Source organism: Mus caroli, chromosome 18 (genome assembly GCF_900094665.2).
Source record: "Mus caroli chromosome 18, CAROLI_EIJ_v1.1, whole genome shotgun sequence".
Lineage (NCBI taxonomy): Eukaryota > Metazoa > Chordata > Mammalia > Rodentia > Muridae > Mus > Mus caroli.
Window position 1 is genome coordinate 57,500,569 of NC_034587.1, and position 18,037 is coordinate 57,518,605.

The 18,037-nt window shown below is 50.8% G+C and overlaps 1 protein-coding gene across 7 annotated transcripts in view; it reads right to left on the minus strand.

The window, feature by feature from the left end:
• Ndst1 (N-deacetylase and N-sulfotransferase 1) overlaps positions 1-18,037 on the minus strand; it is a 63,307-nt gene that overhangs the window by 31,687 nt on the left and 13,583 nt on the right. Inside the window, exon 1 of one of the 7 annotated variants that reach the window (XM_029471719.1) lies at positions 16,736-17,321. The exons of 2 other annotated variants lie outside the window; for them this stretch is intronic. The gene's annotated coding sequence lies outside the window, so the exon portion shown is untranslated. Of the gene's footprint in view, positions 1-5,575; positions 6,034-6,653; positions 7,224-10,438; positions 10,560-10,967; positions 11,054-16,735; positions 17,322-18,037 lie in introns of those variants that run through there. 4 more of the 7 variants (XM_021150972.1, XM_021150975.2, XM_021150974.2 and 1 more) reach the window with 4 other exon arrangements.

An 18,037-nucleotide genomic window follows, 5' to 3' on the forward strand; every position in this document is an offset into this window, starting at 1 on the left:
CACACCATTAAACAAACACAGGATGGAATTTCTTTTTAAATAAAAAGGAAACACATACTTAAAAAAATATATATATTTCTCTACACGAATCCAAATCTCAGTGTAGCTTATAATAGCAAGTGTCCAAGATGGGGTAGACTCTCAAAACCATAATTGCAAGCCAGGCATGGTGGCACCTGTGAAATCTTAGCATCAAGAGGACATGGTGGGATGATCACTACATGTAGTGAGTTCAAGTCCACCAGGGCTATATAGCTAGGCTCTGTCTCAAGACAAACAAACAAACAAACAAACAGGAAATCCTAATGTGACAAGAGGATCCTAGGCAAACAGAGAATGTAGGACACAAACATCTGGAACAGACTTGGGGGGTGGGATGTAGATGCAAGTGCGTGTGTGCGTGTGTATGTGTGTGTGTATGTATGTGTGCGTGCATGTAGAAGCTAGAAGATCTCAGGTGTCATACTTCAGACAATGTCTTTTTCCTGATGTAAGATCTCTTATTGGCCTGGAACTCACCAGGTAGTCTAGGCTGCCTGGCCAATGAACCCGAGGGACCTGCCTGTTTCCACATCCCCGGTGCTGGGATTGCAAGCACCCGCTACTTTTCTTCGTGAATCGTTAGGAGGGAACTCAGATGCGTACACCTTGCTGACTGGGCTACCTCCCCAGCCCCTTGGCACATATACAATTGAAACAATCTGTATGAATATCCTTATTTCTGTTAAATATTTTTACATACAGGTTAGGAACTATCACACAAACCCATGTTAACACTGGCATCTCTGGTGATTTTCATGTTGCTTCGTCATGCAATAAGGAGTTGGTTCAACCTGTGCTATGATGTACTGTGACTCGGTGCATACACTGCCCTTCTCTGAGCTTCCTGCCTGTTAGAGGAGGCTTCAGTAGGGAAAGAAGCAGCCTACCAGAAAGCAGACATCTGCGATGCTAGGGGGCAAGCAAGCATGGCTGGTGGGAGAGAAACATGGCGTCTAGAAGTGAGCAGCTTTCAGCCTCTATAGAAACGGGGAGGAAAGAGGAAGGCTTCGTGGGGTCAGTGGTACTTGAGCAGGCCTGAAGAAGGAGGAGCCAAGCATGGGAGAAGGAAGGGCATGGGCAGCAAGCTAGAGATAAGGAACTGTGATGCTTTCCAGGACTCCCTGCAGTGCCAGAGACCAGTGGAGGAAAGGGCAGGTGACCCAACAGAGCCAGGAAGGCTCACATGACCAGTATCTCACTTACCAATGATAAAGACTTTCTACAGCCACAGCTGTGGCCAGGCCTGATCCTACACCATGTCAACACGGGAACACAAAGTGGGGGCCCATGGACATGGAAGGGGGGGTCCCTAATGGTCCTGCCCATACCATCCATCTAGCCCCTACAGAAGAGGAGGTAGTGAGCTCAAGTGTGTATCACTGGCCTCAGTCTGTCCCATTAGCAGCCCTCCTGCTTGTTAATAATGCAGTTCATGGCCCCGGGCATCTGAGGGTCAAGGGCTCTGATGGGAATCTGACAGCATTTTCAGATAAAAAACAAAAAAAAAGTGCACATTTTAAAACTGTACATGGCTGGCAGAGGTTGAGTGAGGGTTGGGAGGCTGACTGGACAGAGTGTAGCTGGTTCTTCCCCAGTGAGATGGCTCTGTGCAATGCTGAAATCCTATCCTTACACACGTGCCCCAACCCACGGAATGTGTAACATCAGGAGTGAGCCCTGCTGTAAATGAAACTGGGGTTAGGCACAGACTTATGAGCTGTAACACTGCACTGCTGCGGTGGGGGGGGGGTGTCACTGATAATGGGGGACACTGTGTGTGCAGCAAGGAACACTACTCTATCAGTTTTCCCATGAAAGCAAAAAAAAAAAAAAAAAAGTTCTTTGGGAAAAGGAGAGCCAGTTCAGCAGTGAACAGCTCTTCCCAAGGTCCTGAATTCATTCCCTCCACCCACCCATGGGAGGGAGCTCACAGTATCCTGTAACTCCAGGCCTGGGGATCCAACACGCTCTTCTAGACCCCATTAGCACTCCCACACACTCAAATACAAAATAAAATTAATATACATGTACGTACACTGTAAATGCAACAATACCAGAGAACTCAGAGCACATGTCCCAAGTCCAAGCATGAACCCAGAGTCCTACATTAAGAAACCTTCAGAAACCTGCGGGCTCCAGATCACATCAAGCCCCATCACCCAGGAGCTGTGCAATCCTGGGACAATTTACTTAACTACTCGATGCCTCAGTTTCCTACCTAGAAGCCAAAGAGATTACATCCTATCTCTCAGGCTTATGAACACAAAGCGGGCTGAGAGGCAGCATGGCACACCGCGCCGAGCCGTCCTCTGCTGTTAGCATTCGACCCCGTTGCCTCCTTAACATGCTCACAGTGATCCTCACAACATGGACAACAGCTTAGTTCACTCAGCACTGCAGAGCTCATCTCTCCGGCAGGCCTGGAACCTAGCCGGGGCAAGCCCTGATTTCAGAGAGCAAAAGTAAGCCCAGAAGTAGGGCACCTGCTCCATACACCAGGGGGCCTTGCCCAGCTCAGTGCAGTTCATGAAGCTATCTTCTCATCTTCTTCCTCCTCTTCCTCCTCTCCCTCTTTCTCCCTCCTCCTCCTCCAAAAATTCCTATGTTCGGAGGTTGTGGCTGGGATTCCCCAGCAGGAGAGGGACAAAGCCTTGGCAAAGTCCAGACCAGAGAGAGGAGAAAATAACCTGCTCCCTTGTAAACAAAGCAGACTGCCCAGCTTTCTGGTAAGGGACCTCTGCACACGCTCCATGATCCACCAGTAGCTACTGAAAGCCCTTCTCACCTTCTCCATGACAGAGCACCAGGACCTATGGGGCAAAGAACCGGGGAGCATCCACTCCTTCCAGAATCACCAAGGCTTCCGGCCAGCTGAGGCCAGCTGGGCTCTTCCCTGCAAACCAGAGCCTTGTCCAGCCAGTCACCATATTAGTCAGACAGCTCATGATGTCCCCATCCCCCAACCTCCTGAGACACTCAGTCATCCGTCACATCCCAGTTCCTGTCACAGCCTCTCTGAAGTCATTCCCAACCACTCCATTCCTACCCCAAGCCTAGACCTTAGTGCCTTCCACCCCTTGCCAGAAGATGGGAACTACGGTCCTGCAACCAGAAGGAAGATGTGTGTTCTCTAGTTTACACAACATTTTTCTTTCATTTAGGAGATGTCTCCTAATGGTCTGAACCTTTCTAAGTTCTCTTTCAAAAGGGCACACCCAGAACTAGGGAGATGGCTCAGGGGGCAAAGCTCTGTCACAAACGTAAGAGGGAGGGCTAGAGTTTAGATCCTGAGCACCAACACAAACGCCAGGTGGGCACGGCAGACCTCCTGTAATCCCAGTGCTCAGGAGGCCAGGATGGGATCCCCAGCAGGGTGTCTGGCTTGACAGGCCAAACTAGAGAGTTCTGGGCTCAAGAGCGAGACCTTGCCTCAGTGTGCAAGGAAGACAGTAACCAGGAAAGACATCTGACATCAGCCCCTGCTCCACAGCCAACATGTGCACTTGCTCACCCGTGTGCCCAACACGCCTGCACGCCTATACACGCACAACACACACACAGCATGTTCCAGGAACGACTGGGTGTGCATCCCCACACCTGCCACCCACTGAGACCCTGCCCACCTGACTGGCTTCAAAGAGCCCTAGAGAATAAACTTTGCTTCTGCCCTGTCACACAAAGGTAAGGACCGAGGTCTCAGTCACCGTGGAAGCACCCACGCTCTCTCAGATTCTGATGTCTTCACATAGGAAGACTAGTTCTAGGCGAAGGTCCGTTACAGTCCCGGGAAAACCACTCCATTTTGATTCTTCCTGACTTTGAGTTAGTCTTTCATTCCTCTAATAACAATCACAACAAGTTACAATTCTAATTATCATCATCATGATGACTGGTACTGTCACCACATGTGAAGCGTTTACTATGAGCTCACACTGTGTTTGCCACCTTTTATACCTTATCTCATATAATCCTTACACTAATGTGTCGATATCCTCATTTACAGATGAGAAAAATGAGGCCTAGACACTGTCATTTGCCCAAAAATCACAAAACTAGACCATTGCACAGCTGATATTTGAACCCAGACCCCATGAAAAGGAGTTCTCCGGAGTCACAGGGGACCCTTAGCTGTGCAGCTTGGGAGGGACCACAGCCACAAAGCCCTCCAGCCCTCAGCCTGACTTCCACTGCACTCTCCCAATCCTAGCCTTAGCTTTCCCTGCCAAAGTGCTGGAGATAATGAATGAGATGCTCTGGTTGTCATGGAGACACCATGGCAACCCAGCACTTTCGGGAAATGTGGCCACTGCTCCAGAGTTGAAAGTCACTCTCCTCCCTACATCCCTAGCTCAAAGTTTCTCTACAACCCTACTTGGAACCCAGAGGAAACTAAAGACTTCTTATAGAGCAAGCTGTTCGGAAGATGGCAGCAGGAGAGGGGGCAAGGAACTTGGCTCAGATGAAAGAGGGCCTCCAAGATTGAGGCTGAGAGCCCCCAGAACAGACGGGGTGAGCTGTAGATTTGAGGGTGAAGTGTGTCACCATGTGCCAGCAGGTCCGGAAAAGCACTCCGTGATCATCTTCCCAATACCATCAGAAACAGAAGCAAAGTGGCTGCTAGCCACAGTTAGGGCTCAGGCTGAAGGCAGTCTGCCAGGCTGGGATCTTGGCTTCGTTATTTACCAGCCTGTGACCTTTAGGCACGTCTCTCAACTTCTCTGAACCTCGGTTTCCCTTCCTCTACTGAAAAAAATAAATCAAAAAATTTTAAAAAGTAATTGTGCCACAGTCTTTTCTATTACATGATGTGTGGGTGTAGTGTCTTATACCTATAATCTCAGCACACAAGAGGCTGAGGCAGGAGGACTTCTGACAGTTTGAGGCTCTAGATCTTTAAGGCACGTGCGTGTGTGTGTGTGTGTGTGTGTGTGTGTGTGTGTGTGTGTGTGAGTGTATACACGTGCATGCGCGCAAGCAGGTATATATGTATGTGTGCAGGTGGTGTGTGTGTGCATGTACAAACATATATATGGACTCCACAGACACCAGGCACACACAAGGTGCATAGACATTTGTGCAGGAAAAACACTTTTCACATAAATTTAAAAATTAACAATAAAAACATCAAAAAATAAATTAATTAAAGACAATAACTCCAAATTAGCTTAAAAAAAATGAAGCCAGACACAGTGGCATACACCTTTAATCTTAAGGAGACAGAGGCATGCGAATCTCTGTAAATTCCAGGCCAGACTGGTCTACAAGAATTTTCAAGGCACCCATGGCCACAGAGTAATACCTTGTCCCATAACAAAACAAAACAAAACAAAACAAAACAAAACAAAACAAAACAAAACAAAACAAAACAAAACAAAACAAAACGGGATCTGCAGTCTAGAAGATAAGAGGATGAAGGCAGAAAGGAAAGGCAGGCCGAGAAGCTTCAGGAGGAAGTGTCACTGTGACATCATCACCCTAGGAGCTGCAAGCACGCCGATGACCTGCCAGTTCCCTTGGTCTGTCTGTCACATACCATGAGGTGCCAGGCACAGCACAGGGCACTGAGGAGGCAGTGGTGACCCAGAGCTTCAGGGAAGATTTCTGGGAGCTTCAGGAATCTCAGGTCTCCAGTGTAATGCTGCATGGGGTGAGTGAGGGAAGGTCCTCACAGCCCAGCACAGATTTTATTTCCAATCTGAGCCAGTCCTGACAATGCTGGGCACTCGCCTTCCAGTACACACACCCTAGTTCCAGCGGATGCCCAGGCATACTCACTCACACAGAGCCATGCTAAAAGACATCACTGTGGGCTTCCATGAGCACAGACTCTGAGATCAGAGAAAACCCTGCAGGCTGTTCCAAAGGGTCTTCATGATAGCACTTGGCCAAGGACTCGGGAAGACAGAGTGGTGACATTTGCAGGTCCAGACACTAGTCTCACAAGCACCTAGAGCCATGCCCCACAGCTGGCCCAGTTCCTCCCAGCCTTTACACACCACCATCCAGTCACACTACCACCCACCACCCAGACACACCCTACAGCGGAGCCACACCCCACAGCCACCCGGCCTGGTCTGCCCCACCCTTCCACATTTACTTCCCAGCTGTGAGAGAGTTGTTCCTTTCTAAGTTCTCCCAGGAGGCCAAGACTAGGAGCAATCCCTTCCTGGTAGAATTTGTGGCACTCCCATCCCCCATGATCCCCGCAGCTCTGACTGGCCTGTGGCCAAGCTGTGACATGCCTATCGGTCACCCCACCACTCCACAGCCACCTTTAGCCAAAGTGGTTTAGCTTGGACTGACAGGGCCACAAGGGCATAGTCCACCCGCAGTTGAGTATACAGGGCTCTGAGGGCCTGGGTGAGGAAATGGAAGGGACTCTTAGAACTGTACCAACCAGGAAAGCCCTGCTCCCACCTACCCTGACCCCTTTTCTTATCCACTAAAGCCTTGCCCACCCCACCTCCTTCAAAGCCAAGTCCTGCTGGGCCTCAGACGGGCTGTGGTGGCTTTCAGGGGTACATGGATGAGGGGACTCCTCTACTGTACAAGCCTCCCACGGCCGAGAGCTTCCATGTCTCCAGCAGGTGCTCACGGCAAGGAATCCTTACCTTCCTCTTCAGTCTGAGGCAGGAGTCTCAGCCAGCTGTACTAACTACAGCTACTTCCCTTTCCTGGACAACCACAGGGTGAGATTACCCTCATACCGGTGACCTCTATTTCCCTGACAGTCTACATGAGGAACTGAGGCTCAGGAGACTCTCAGCACCTAGCCCTGGCCCAATTCACACAGACAACTGCTGCTTCCCAGTGCCTGAAACGCTACATCTCCACTCCTGCACTGTCCACTGTGTTTCACATGCAGGGACCCTCTGTAGAAGGAGTCCCACATTCCCTCCCTCCATCAGCCAGCACACCAAACCGCACTGTTCACCCTGCTCCTTAGCTGGGAATTTGTTCTGGGTCTCCTCCTGGCAGGCAAAGGCAGGCCCAAGACTGTGGGTGGCTAATGTCTTATGCCCAGCAGGGCCTGAGTTGAAAATTTATCTCTGTACCAGCTCTGAAGAAAGGTTTACCAAGCAAACAAACAGCGGGTGGGGGATGGGCTCCGTGGATAACAAGCCAAGGCAGGACAAGCTATGCTCCAGAGGCACCTTCCCCAAAATAGGGCTCTCTCTGCTCACTCCAGTATGCCTAAAACCATTAAATCCAGCCCAATTATTTTCCCTGGGTTCTGATCACAGAAAGAAATCTGAGCTTAAAGAAAAAGAGTGTTTCTTTATAACACCCTCTCAAGCCCCCCACCCCCACTGACAGCCACTAACCCAGAGGGAACTGATCAGAGCTATGGTGAGTACCCCTGCTGTGCCCACCACACTAGGTGGGGGTCACTAGGTGTGTACTTTATAGAAAGAAAGTACTGCTGGGCGTGGTGGCGCATGCCTTTAATCCCAGCACTCGGGAGGCAGAGGCAGGTGGATTTCTGAGTTCGAGGCCAGCCTGGTCTACAAAGTGAGTTCCAGGACAGCCAGGGCTACACAGAGAAACCGGCTCGAAAAACCAAAAAAAAAAAAAGAAAGAAAGAAAGAAAGTACAGGTGACTGTCTTAAATATAGAAAGGACAGGTGACTGACTTAAAGATCACACAGCTGAGTAGACACAGAGCTAGAATGGCCCTCCCAGGACACTTACGAAGTACACTCATAAACTCCTCAGAGCCCCACCCCCACCCCCACCCCCACCCACCACACAGCATTCCACACCATTCTTCAGCCAGGTCCACAGCCAGAGGAGCCTTGTCCTCCCCCACCCCAGTAGGAGCCCTACTGAAAAACAGGGAATGCACACACACTCTCTAGTCAGAGGCCTCATGCTAAAGAACAGGGAAAGAATACAGGTCGAAGCAGCACGTCTTGTCATGTGTTCCCTGTAGAGATCAATCTATGCCTTGAACGTCTCTGCTCTGCCTTCCTTTCAGGGAATATGGAAATGCCATCCCCTCCTGTCTTCCCACTCCAGGCTGACAAGCATCCCCTATGGTTTTGAGAAACAGTACACACGCCGATGTGTTAGCCACATCAGCACCCAGCCCTCCCTCCTCAGGTGTTAGACTTGGGGATAAGAGGGCACACTCCCCTCCAACCATCTAGAAGGTGAAACAGAAGAACAGCAAAGCAGGAAGACATCTGGGTAATCCCTTCTGCCGAGCCTGTTTCCCCAGCTGCACACTGTGACGTGGTGTGTGCACCACAGCAGGAGGAGTTTAGGACCTATTGTGGGAAGCTATGACAGTGGTCAGCAGGCTCTCCCAAGATCCACAAAGTCTGGATGGTCGTGACCAGTCCCTACCAAAACCCAAGTTAAGAACTTGGATCTCAGCCGGGCGTGGTGGCACACGCCTTTAATCCCAGCACTGGGGAGGCAGAGGCAGAGGCAGAGGCAGGTGGATTTCTGAGTTCGAGGCCAGCCTGGTCTACAAAGTGAGTTCCAGGACAGCCAGGGCTACACAGAGAAACCCTGTCTCGAAAAACAAAAAAACAAAACAAAACAAAACAAAAAAAAGTACGGTAGCCTATAGGTTTGTCTATAAATTCCTGTAGCATGTGTGTCTTAGGGTTTCCTTGCTATGAAGGGACAACTCTTACAAAGGGCAACATTTAGTTGGGGCTGGCTTACAGTTTCAGAGGTCTAGTTCATGACCACCATGGCGGGAAACATGGCAGTGCACAGGCAGGCAGTGCACAGGCAGGCGGTGCACAGGCAGGCAGTGCAAGGCAGACAGTGCACAGGCAGGCAGTGCACAGGCAGGCAGTGCACAGGCAGGCACGGTGCTGGAGATTGAGCTGACAGTTGTATATCTTGATTCAAAGGCAGCCAGGAAAGACTGTGTCACACTGAGTGCAGCCTGACCACATGAAACCTCAAAGCCCACCTCCACAGTGACATTTCCTCCAGCAAGGCCACACCTCCAAATAGTGCAATTCCTATTCAAACCAAAAGGGGTCTTGGGGCCATTTCAGTCTTGGTCAGTACTTAACATTGAATAAAGCTTGCTTTAAATTTGGCCCAAAAAAGTAGAACTTTTTTTCTCTGACAAATCTGAAGATTAATAATATATCTGAATGTTTAGTTACCAGGCTGTGGGACTGTATGAAAGGATTAAGAGTCGGTGGTGTCCTTGCTGGAGAAGGTGTGGCCGGATTGGAGGCACACGTATGTGTCACTGAGGGGTGGACTTTGAAGTTTCAAAAGCCCATTCCAGGCCCAGTGTCTACGTGTCTATCTGTCTGCTGTCTGCCTGTCTGCCTCACCGTCTGTCTGTCTGTCTGTCTGTCTGTCTGTCTGTCTGTCTTTTCCCTCTCCCTTCCCCTCCACCTTCCCTCTCCCTTTCTCCCTCTCTCTTCCTGCTACCCATGGATCAGGATACAAAGCTCTCACCGGCTTCTCCAGGGCCATGTGTGCCGCCATGTGTGCTGCCCTGCTCCCTACCATAGTGATGATGGACTAAGCTCTGAAACTGTAAGCCAAGCCCCCATTAAGTGCCTTCCTTTATAAGAGCTGCCTTTAGCTGACGGTGGCACACACCTTTAATCCCAACACTCAGGAGACAGAGGCAGATGATCTCTGAGTTTGAGGCCAGCCTAGTCTACAGAGAGAGAGTTCCAAGATAGTCCAGAGCTATACAGAGAAGCCCTGACTCAAAAAGAAAAATAAATAAATAAATAAATAAATAAATAAATAAAGAGTTACCTTGGTCATGGTGTCTCTTCCTAGCAATAGAACAATGACTAAGACACCCAACTCTGGTTTGATGGAGCTAAAGCTACATGTGTAACAGCTAGCACTTTAGACCTCAGCACCCAGGGTCCCACGGTCCTGAAGGAAGTCTTCCTGAGTCACCTGCCTGCCTCAGGTGTTGCTGTTGAGCCCCCTCTCCCCAGCTATCCCAGGAAGCTATAGAGCTAAACCCTTCCCCTTCACATCCCTCAAAGCCATCTCTTCTTTCTCAGCGTCCTCAGTAACCCACCAGGCCAGCACTCCCCTCCATGACGGCCCATGGTGCCAGGACACGCATGGAACCTGTTCCCCCTCCTACTGACAGGCAGAACTCCAAGCCAGGCTCAGGAGCCTACTGTACACAGGCACAGCTATGTGGGTCTACACACACACACACACACTGCACATTAACACACATTCAGGCCAGGCGTGGTGGCACACACCTTTAATCCCAGCACTCGGGAGGCAGAGGCAGGCAGATTTCTGAGTTCGAGGCCAGCCTAGTCTACAAAGTGAGTTCCAGGACAGCCAGGGCTATACAGAGAAACCCTGTCTCGAAAAAAACAAAAAACAAACAAACAAATAAACAAACAAACAAACAAAACCAGGAAAAGCAAACCAGTAAGCAGCAAGACAGGGGAACCAGGGTGCGAGTGACAGGGCCACCAGGTGTTCAGGCAGTGGCTCCTCAGACGCTCTGCATCTGGCTGCATCTCTCAAGGGCTCCACACTCACTTCACACAGCTGCACCTAATCGGAGAGCCAGGACAAGACATTGAGGTCTGCCTAGTTCCCTTCTGGAAAAGAGGAGGAAAGGAGATGGTCCTAGGGCGCCCAGAGCCAACAACTTTGTTCCAGGAAGTCTCCTGTTCACTCAACTCTCTTGCAGGGCAGCCAGCCAGGACTCCTGGACCTCCCAGGTCTCCCAAAGTACAGGGACCCCCAGAGCAAGTAGAAGCTACCTGGAGGTACCCTCCGTACAAAGGAAAAAGCACGGCCCAACCCTAGCAGCTTCTGGCTTCTCTGGTCCCTCTCAGGAAAGGTAGCAGAGAGGAACAGAAGGAGGCCTTGCAATCGACAAGTGTAACCAAGTTCCTGCTACACTTGACTTCCCATGTACCCTCCCCACCCAGCCTCAGTTTTCCTACCTGTCCTGAGAAAAGGAGGAAAGACCGATACCCCGTCTTGGTACCATCTGGAAGTCAAAGTATCCATGACGGTGGCATTTGGCTCCTGACCCCGCCCTAGCTGAGCTGATGGGCCCTTCCCACTGTCCCGCCCCACAGAGGAGGAAGAAAAGTGACTGGCAGAAGCACAGAGGGTGTCAGAGTCCCTCTGAGTGTACACACACTAGAGCTGCACAGCTTTCACGCGGCCATGGCCCAGAGAGCAGCAACAGCTTGGCTCTGGTTACATAGTAAGCTGGGAAAGGTCGGGCCAGCAGGGACGGCTCAATGGCGACCAGCAGTCAGAAGTGTCCACCAAAGGGACTTGGACTTGTTTTCTAAAAGACACCCCCCACACAGACCCCAAAAAAGAAAAAGACCACAGCCTTTCCCTAATGGCAGAAGCTCAGGCCCAAGAGCGGCAGCAGAAGCAGAAAGATAGTAAGATAGTGTGTGCACACTTGTGTGCGCATACTTAGGGTGTGTGCGCATACTTAGGGTGTGCATACTTGTGTGCGCATACTTGGGGTGTCAGGATGGACACTGGGCTAACCTTATAGTCTCTTATGTCACACCGCAAGCATGACAGGGGCCCTGCCACTTAGAGATAAATCCTGGAAACACCTACATGGGATAAATAGCTTTAACCACCTCTTAAGAAGTCATTTTTTGCCCAGCACTTGAGAGGCTGAGAGAAGACAATAGAGAGACGGATATCATCCTAGATTACAGAAAACAAAACAAAATCCTGAGCAGCAGTGAGGCAGAAGAGCACCCTAAAGCCAGCTGGGCCAAGAGATGGCTGAGCCCTGGGGACACTAAAACCTGCAGGCCCTAAGGCCAGTACAGAGGAAAGCCAGAGGCTACAATGATTCTGGCAGAGGCCCCTAATCTCCTAGAGGCCTGGTGGGCACAGCACGGGCCTGCTGAGACAGAGGACGTTTCCTGAAGGCCCACATGAAAAGAGTCTGTCCCTTCAAACTTGCTGGAGCTTGTCACCATGATAAGAGCCTGCTGCCAATACAGGGGAGGTGGGGGGGCATGAGGGGCTCAGTGCAGTCACTCGGAGGCACAGCTAGCAGAGAGGGTAGAACAGGCCAGTGAAGGAAGATGGCTTCTCTAGAGAGCTGAGACAGAACAAAGGGCGCACCTGACGTACTTCAGACGGGATCCATTTGAAAGGGATCAGGGCATTCTGCGTGTCACCAAGTATCCCAAAGGCTCAGGAGAGCTGAAGCTGATTCTTAGACACTCCTCCCAGGGCTCTGCTCAATGAAGCAGGCAAGATGTGGGAACAGCTGACACATGGCACAGGCTGGCTCTGTGGGTGAGGGTGGCTCCCCCATGCCTACACATCTCCCAGCTCACCCTGCCCAGAACCCAGAACCCTACTGTTTCCCCTCTGCCAACTGCCTGCTTAGCCTCTGTACCTTCAGGGTCTAACTTCACAGAGGGGGAGACTGTGGCTCACAGAGGTAATGGTAACTGCTCAAACTCCCAGTGGAGGAAAGACTTAGCTGACATTTAAACTGGTGCCTGTCTTGGGTCTTAGTTTCTGACTGTGGCACTGGCCACGGGTTATCCCAACCCCACCAGGTCCTGAGAAACACCACAGATCTTTGCACCTCACCGATTTCCTAGTACGTAATATTGACACTAAAGTGCAGGGTGGCTGGGAACAGGTGGACAGAGAGTCTATGTGGGCACTGAGAACTCTGCAGACTGGCCAGTCTGCCACCTAGCCACCTGTCCACCACTATGGTTAGTGTCCTCCTTGCCACCAACCACTACCTGCCATTTTAAAACCATATACACACAGGCAACACTTCCTCACACAGCTGCTTTAAAATCACATGACGGCTTTGAAAAAAAAAAAAAACCATAATAGGGATTTCTTCCCCCATCCCTGGAAGGAGGAAGCTGGACTCCAAGACACATAACTTCCCCTAATGGTAAACTCAAAACGCACTCCTCTGCCTCCCTGTGCAGAACTGAGTCCACCACACCCTCAATTTGCCAAGCCAACAAGCCAACCGGCTTTCGTGACAGCCATGAGCACATGGGAGAGCTCATGTCTTGCCAGCATGGCACCTGTCATCTCACTGACATCATCCATCAGCAGCCCTGCACACTCAGGCCTCTGCTGATCTCACTGTACAGAGGGGATGCTGGGGCGTCCAGGGGGCTGGTAGGCCCAGGATCACTGTGCTACACACAAACAAAAGAGCTGAATGGTTCAAACCCAAGCTGTGTGGCTCCAGAGTCTAGGAGATCCCAGAGCTAGCAGACGCTAGAAGGGGACAAGAGGTCAGACATACCAAGTCGTGTGAGTGCCTGGCGGGACACGGCAAAATGATGATAACAGGAGGGCAAACAGGAGGGCAAACAAAGCTTGCGGGGAGCCACAAGAGGGAGGCTGATGGAAACGTCTGTCTGGGCAGCAGGCCAGGAGTCTGAGCAAGGGACACAGGGACAGGAGATGGCAGACGTGAGGGGAAGACTGTGTGAGATCTTGGTCAAGTGTCTTGCTTTCTCTGGGCATCAGTTTCCTCGGGTACTAAGGGAAGTGGCTGGAGTGTCTCCAAGGCCCTCTCCCACGCACCTAAAGACCCCTGAAGCTGAGAAAAGCAGCACTGGCCAGTGTCACCCCAGGGACTATGAAATGTCCTTGGCTGTCCTGGCACAGCTTAACTGCTGGAAAAGGCTTTCAGAAGCACAGGGTTCAACTGGCATGCCAGGGCCAGTGAAGTGTGTGTGGGTCCTTAGGGGGCCACATTCCATTCATTGTCAACCTCTCCATGGCTCCACTGAAGCAAGCACCACCCTGCCTGGACCCAGACCAGGAGCCAAGGCCAGCCGCATCCAAGTACACAGAGGAATGCCACTCCAGCCCAGTATGCCCCACAGCCAGCCCTGTTTACAGCCCTGACTGGTTTGTTGCTGTTGTGTTTTGTTTTGTTTTGTTTTGTTTTGTTTTGTGTCAAGGTCTTATTATGGATCGTAGGTGGACCTCAAATGCTATGGTACCCACATTTGGACTCTTAAGCTAGTGATACCCCTGCCTCAGCCTCTAGAGTACTTAGCACTGCAGGTATGTACCACCACACCTAACTCAATGTCTGGAATGCCCTTAAAGTCACCTCAGTGACACCTGTCCCTCCAAGCCTCCCCCCCACATTTCCCTAAGGCTGGTCACTCTACTGCAGAGACAAAGAATCTCTAGGAAAAGGAAAATTACCACCCTCTTCCCTGAGACCTATGCTGCCATGCCAACTCCACAAAGACTCTCAGCTAGGGAAGGTACAGAGCCAGGGCCAGCCCTGTTCTCACTCTGAGGCAGAAGTTCACAGGAAGTTGCTGAAATTCTGAGCAAGACTCATAAGAGCAAAAGGAGACGACAAGGTTAAGGGGATCTTCTGGTACTTTGCTTAAGCATCTTGCCTCCCCATTCCTCAATTTACTTAGCTATTAAAGGGAATCCCTAGCACACCCCAGAACCCCACTATCCCAGATCTCAACACCTCCAGCTGCCCCCCCACTAAAACACAAGTAAGTGTGTTCTTGCTCAAAAAAAATCAACACAGCACTCATAACCCAGTAGGCAGAACCCATCACCCTGACAGACCACACGGGTCATTGCTGCTAACTGCTCCTTTTGAGTGTGGTGTCGAATCTTTGTGAAGTATTTTCTGCAAACCTATCAGGAACTTTCAAAGTAGCCCCCTATGAAGCAGGTGTTAGGATGGGACCATTTATACAGGTGAGAAAATAGAGGATCAGACAGGTTCTTTCATTTGCCCAGAGTCTCACAGCCCAGCAGCACAGGAAGTATTCGCTGTCCATTTGCCTGAGTCGAACTCAAATTCTTAACCACTGTACTATGCTATCTCCTCAAACGTTCCTTACTGCCCTGGGAACTAGACGCCAGGACAACACTGCTGTACAGAGGAGGGTAGAGCAATGCAGAGAGCCTGAGGCCCCCACCTCCCCTTCAAGCTCCCCGAGGCCCACCAAAAGCAAAACTCCTTCCCAAGAGGCACGCCAGACAGAGGATTTGAGACCTTCACCACAATCTGTTGCCCGCTGTCGGGAGGAGGGATAAGGCAGGTTTGCCAAGAGAAGACAGAACTGAGGGAGGTAGACTACTTGTCTCAGAACAGATTCTGGGCAGGCACACCTTACGACCCGGCAGCTCTCAGGGGGGGGCCCCAGGTACTTTCCACCAGTGTGTGCTACACCCCAACAAAACTGACCAGAAATCGCAGTTCTCTCTCCAAGCCTGCTTGTTCTGAGCCCTCCCTGTCTTCTCAGTTAGTGTCAACAATGTCCTTCCGGTGCTGCCAGCCAGCCACACTCTCCTCTCACCCCCACAGCTAATCCCTCAGCAAATCTGTCAGCTCAACCTACAGGATAAATCCAGAGGCAACTCCTAGTGGGCCCCCCTCCCTGCCACTGAGCCACCATTATTCATGGGGGGTGGGGGTGGATGGTCACCTCCTGACAGCCTGCATAACCCCTGCCCTTCCCTGCCCATGATCCCCCTCTGCATGAAAAGCTAAGCAGGTGAGTCCTCCACCCCAAGCCTCTAGCAGGTTCCCCTTGCCTCGAAGTTCTCCCTCCTAAGGGATAAGAAGCCCTTCCCACCCATCCACCCTCCTTCCTTTCCTCCCACTGTCTGCCTGCCCAGGTGCCTTGGTGCTCCCTCTGCCTGGCATGCTCCTCCCTCCTGAGACAGCCCCCCTGCTATCCCCAGGCCAGCTTTTCTCTTCTCCTGGGTACTCCTCACCACTCAGCACACAGTGTTTGCTGCTTTGCTGGCGCTGCCCCCTTGGTGGTGTGACATGAAAACAGAGACTTGGTCTAGTCTGTGTACTGTGTCAGTTCCTAGAAAAGGCCTGAATGAGGCAGATGTTTGTAAAAATGTGTTGAATGTGACTACTGCCTCCCTTAGTCAGACACATCTAGTCCCTGAGCCCTGAAGGGTGATACCACACCCGGGCCTTAGGGAAATCTCTAGGCTTTCATGTGACCAGTTCTGGCCAAATTCCCAGTGGTGACCACTGGTTTCTATGTTCCATTTCTCTCTGCTTCCAGTCCTTGGGCCTCTGGAAAGAAGCTCAAGGTCCTGACACTGGGACTGGCAGGAGTCCTCACAGAGCTGCTGCTGGTGTCCCCCCACAGCCCACAAATGCTCTCAGCAGGTGGAGGGGAAAACCAGGGCCTTGTCTGTCCTTCTCCTCTGACAGCAGGAAAACTATCAGAAATTAGCTTTGTTCTCAAAGGAAAGCACAAAGCCAGTGCCAGGCAGAAGTGGGCACAGAGACAGCTGGCCCATCATAGACAATGCAAGGGAAAACCAAGAAACAGGATGCAGGGTATTTAAAGGGTCACTCACATACCCAGGCTAGTTCATGCCTCCAGGATACTGTGGTCCTGCTCAGTCTTCCAGACCCCAACCTTCTCCTCCTCAGACAATCAGCTGATTGTCTCCACTGGGTGATCTGCCACTAACTATGCAGAGGAAAATGACAGAAGCAATGCCCGGCTTGGAGGAGAAGACCCGAGGTTCCAGCCCAGATTTGCATATACTCAGGCTAACACGTAGAGCGCCTCCGCCCTTTAGAATCTCAGTTCTCTCAGCTGTAAATGGCTTGTTCCATCTTGTACTTAATGTTTCAGCCCATATGCCACCGGACCTCAATACACCAATCATTTCTTACAAGGCCCGAGAGCAGAGGCCCAGTACTTACCTGCTAAGAGCCAAGCTGCCAGCTTCTTCCCCTTCCGATCAGACAAAGCACACCTCTCCTGGCATACCTGTCTCCTGAGCTGCCAGCCCATGGGAAGGGAAACCCTCTGGGCCTTCACCCCACCTCACAAACCTGCCTAATGCGTTATCCTTGAAGAGTTGCTCAAGAAGCATGAGGAGCCACAGAGACAGGGAGGAGCCCTACATGCTGGCCCAGAGGAGAAAGAGAAGCCAGGGGTGGGGGTGGGGGAGGTGTTCCTGTTAAAGTTACTCTGAGGCCCTCTACAAGCCCTGGGCTCTGTGTACTACAACACAGTGAATGCTCAACATGTAATCTGACCTCAAAGAGCTCTCCATGGCTGGATATTCTGGGGAGGGAAAGACTATATCCTAGAACAGAGGCAGGGAACAGAAATCTATAGGCAGTTTCTGTGAGTTTCCCAGAGTTTTCATAGCCACAGAATAATTGTGATTTATTAGCAAAGTCCACTTCCAAAAAGTGTAATCTTCATTGGCTTGGAAGCCCACACCTTAATCCCAGTTCTTTGGAACAGAGGCAAGTGGATTTCTGTGAGTTCAAGGACAGCCTGATCTATATAGCAAGCTCTAGGCTATCCCAGGCTATACAATTAAGAACTTGTCTCAGAAAGAAACAAAAACAAACAAACAAAACTAGGGGGCTGGAGAGATGGCTCAGAGGTTAAGAGTACTGGCTGCTCTTCCAGAGGTCCTGAGTTCAATTCTCAGCAACCACACGTAATGGTGGTCACAACCATCTGTAATGGGATCCAATGCCCTCTTCTAGTGTGTCCGAAGAGTTGTGTACTCATAAATACATAAATAAATAAATCTTTAAAAAAAAAAAGAATAAAGAAAAAACAAGTCCAATAAACCTTGAATAGACAGACAGGAGCTGAAGGCTAAATGAAGCATCAAGAAGCAACCACGAGAGCCTGGTGATGTAAATACCAGAGCTGTGCTCACTGCGTTCCCACCCTCCCCTTCGCCCCAGGATGCACAGGGACAGACCTATACATGGTACAGCTGAGAACTGCTGAGCCCCACAAGCTTCTGTGAGCTTGTGATGGACCACTGCAAGGTAACACTCTCAGCGACTGCTCCCTACATCAGAAAGCCAGACATGGTCCATGCTTATAACTACTGGGAAGGCCTGTCAATAAGATCACTCTGAGTTCAAGGGCAGCCTGGGCTACCTAATGAGATCCTATCTCAAAACAAACAAACAAACAAACAAACACACACACACACCAGCGCGAGCCTGTCTGGAGGGAGAACCCCGGGG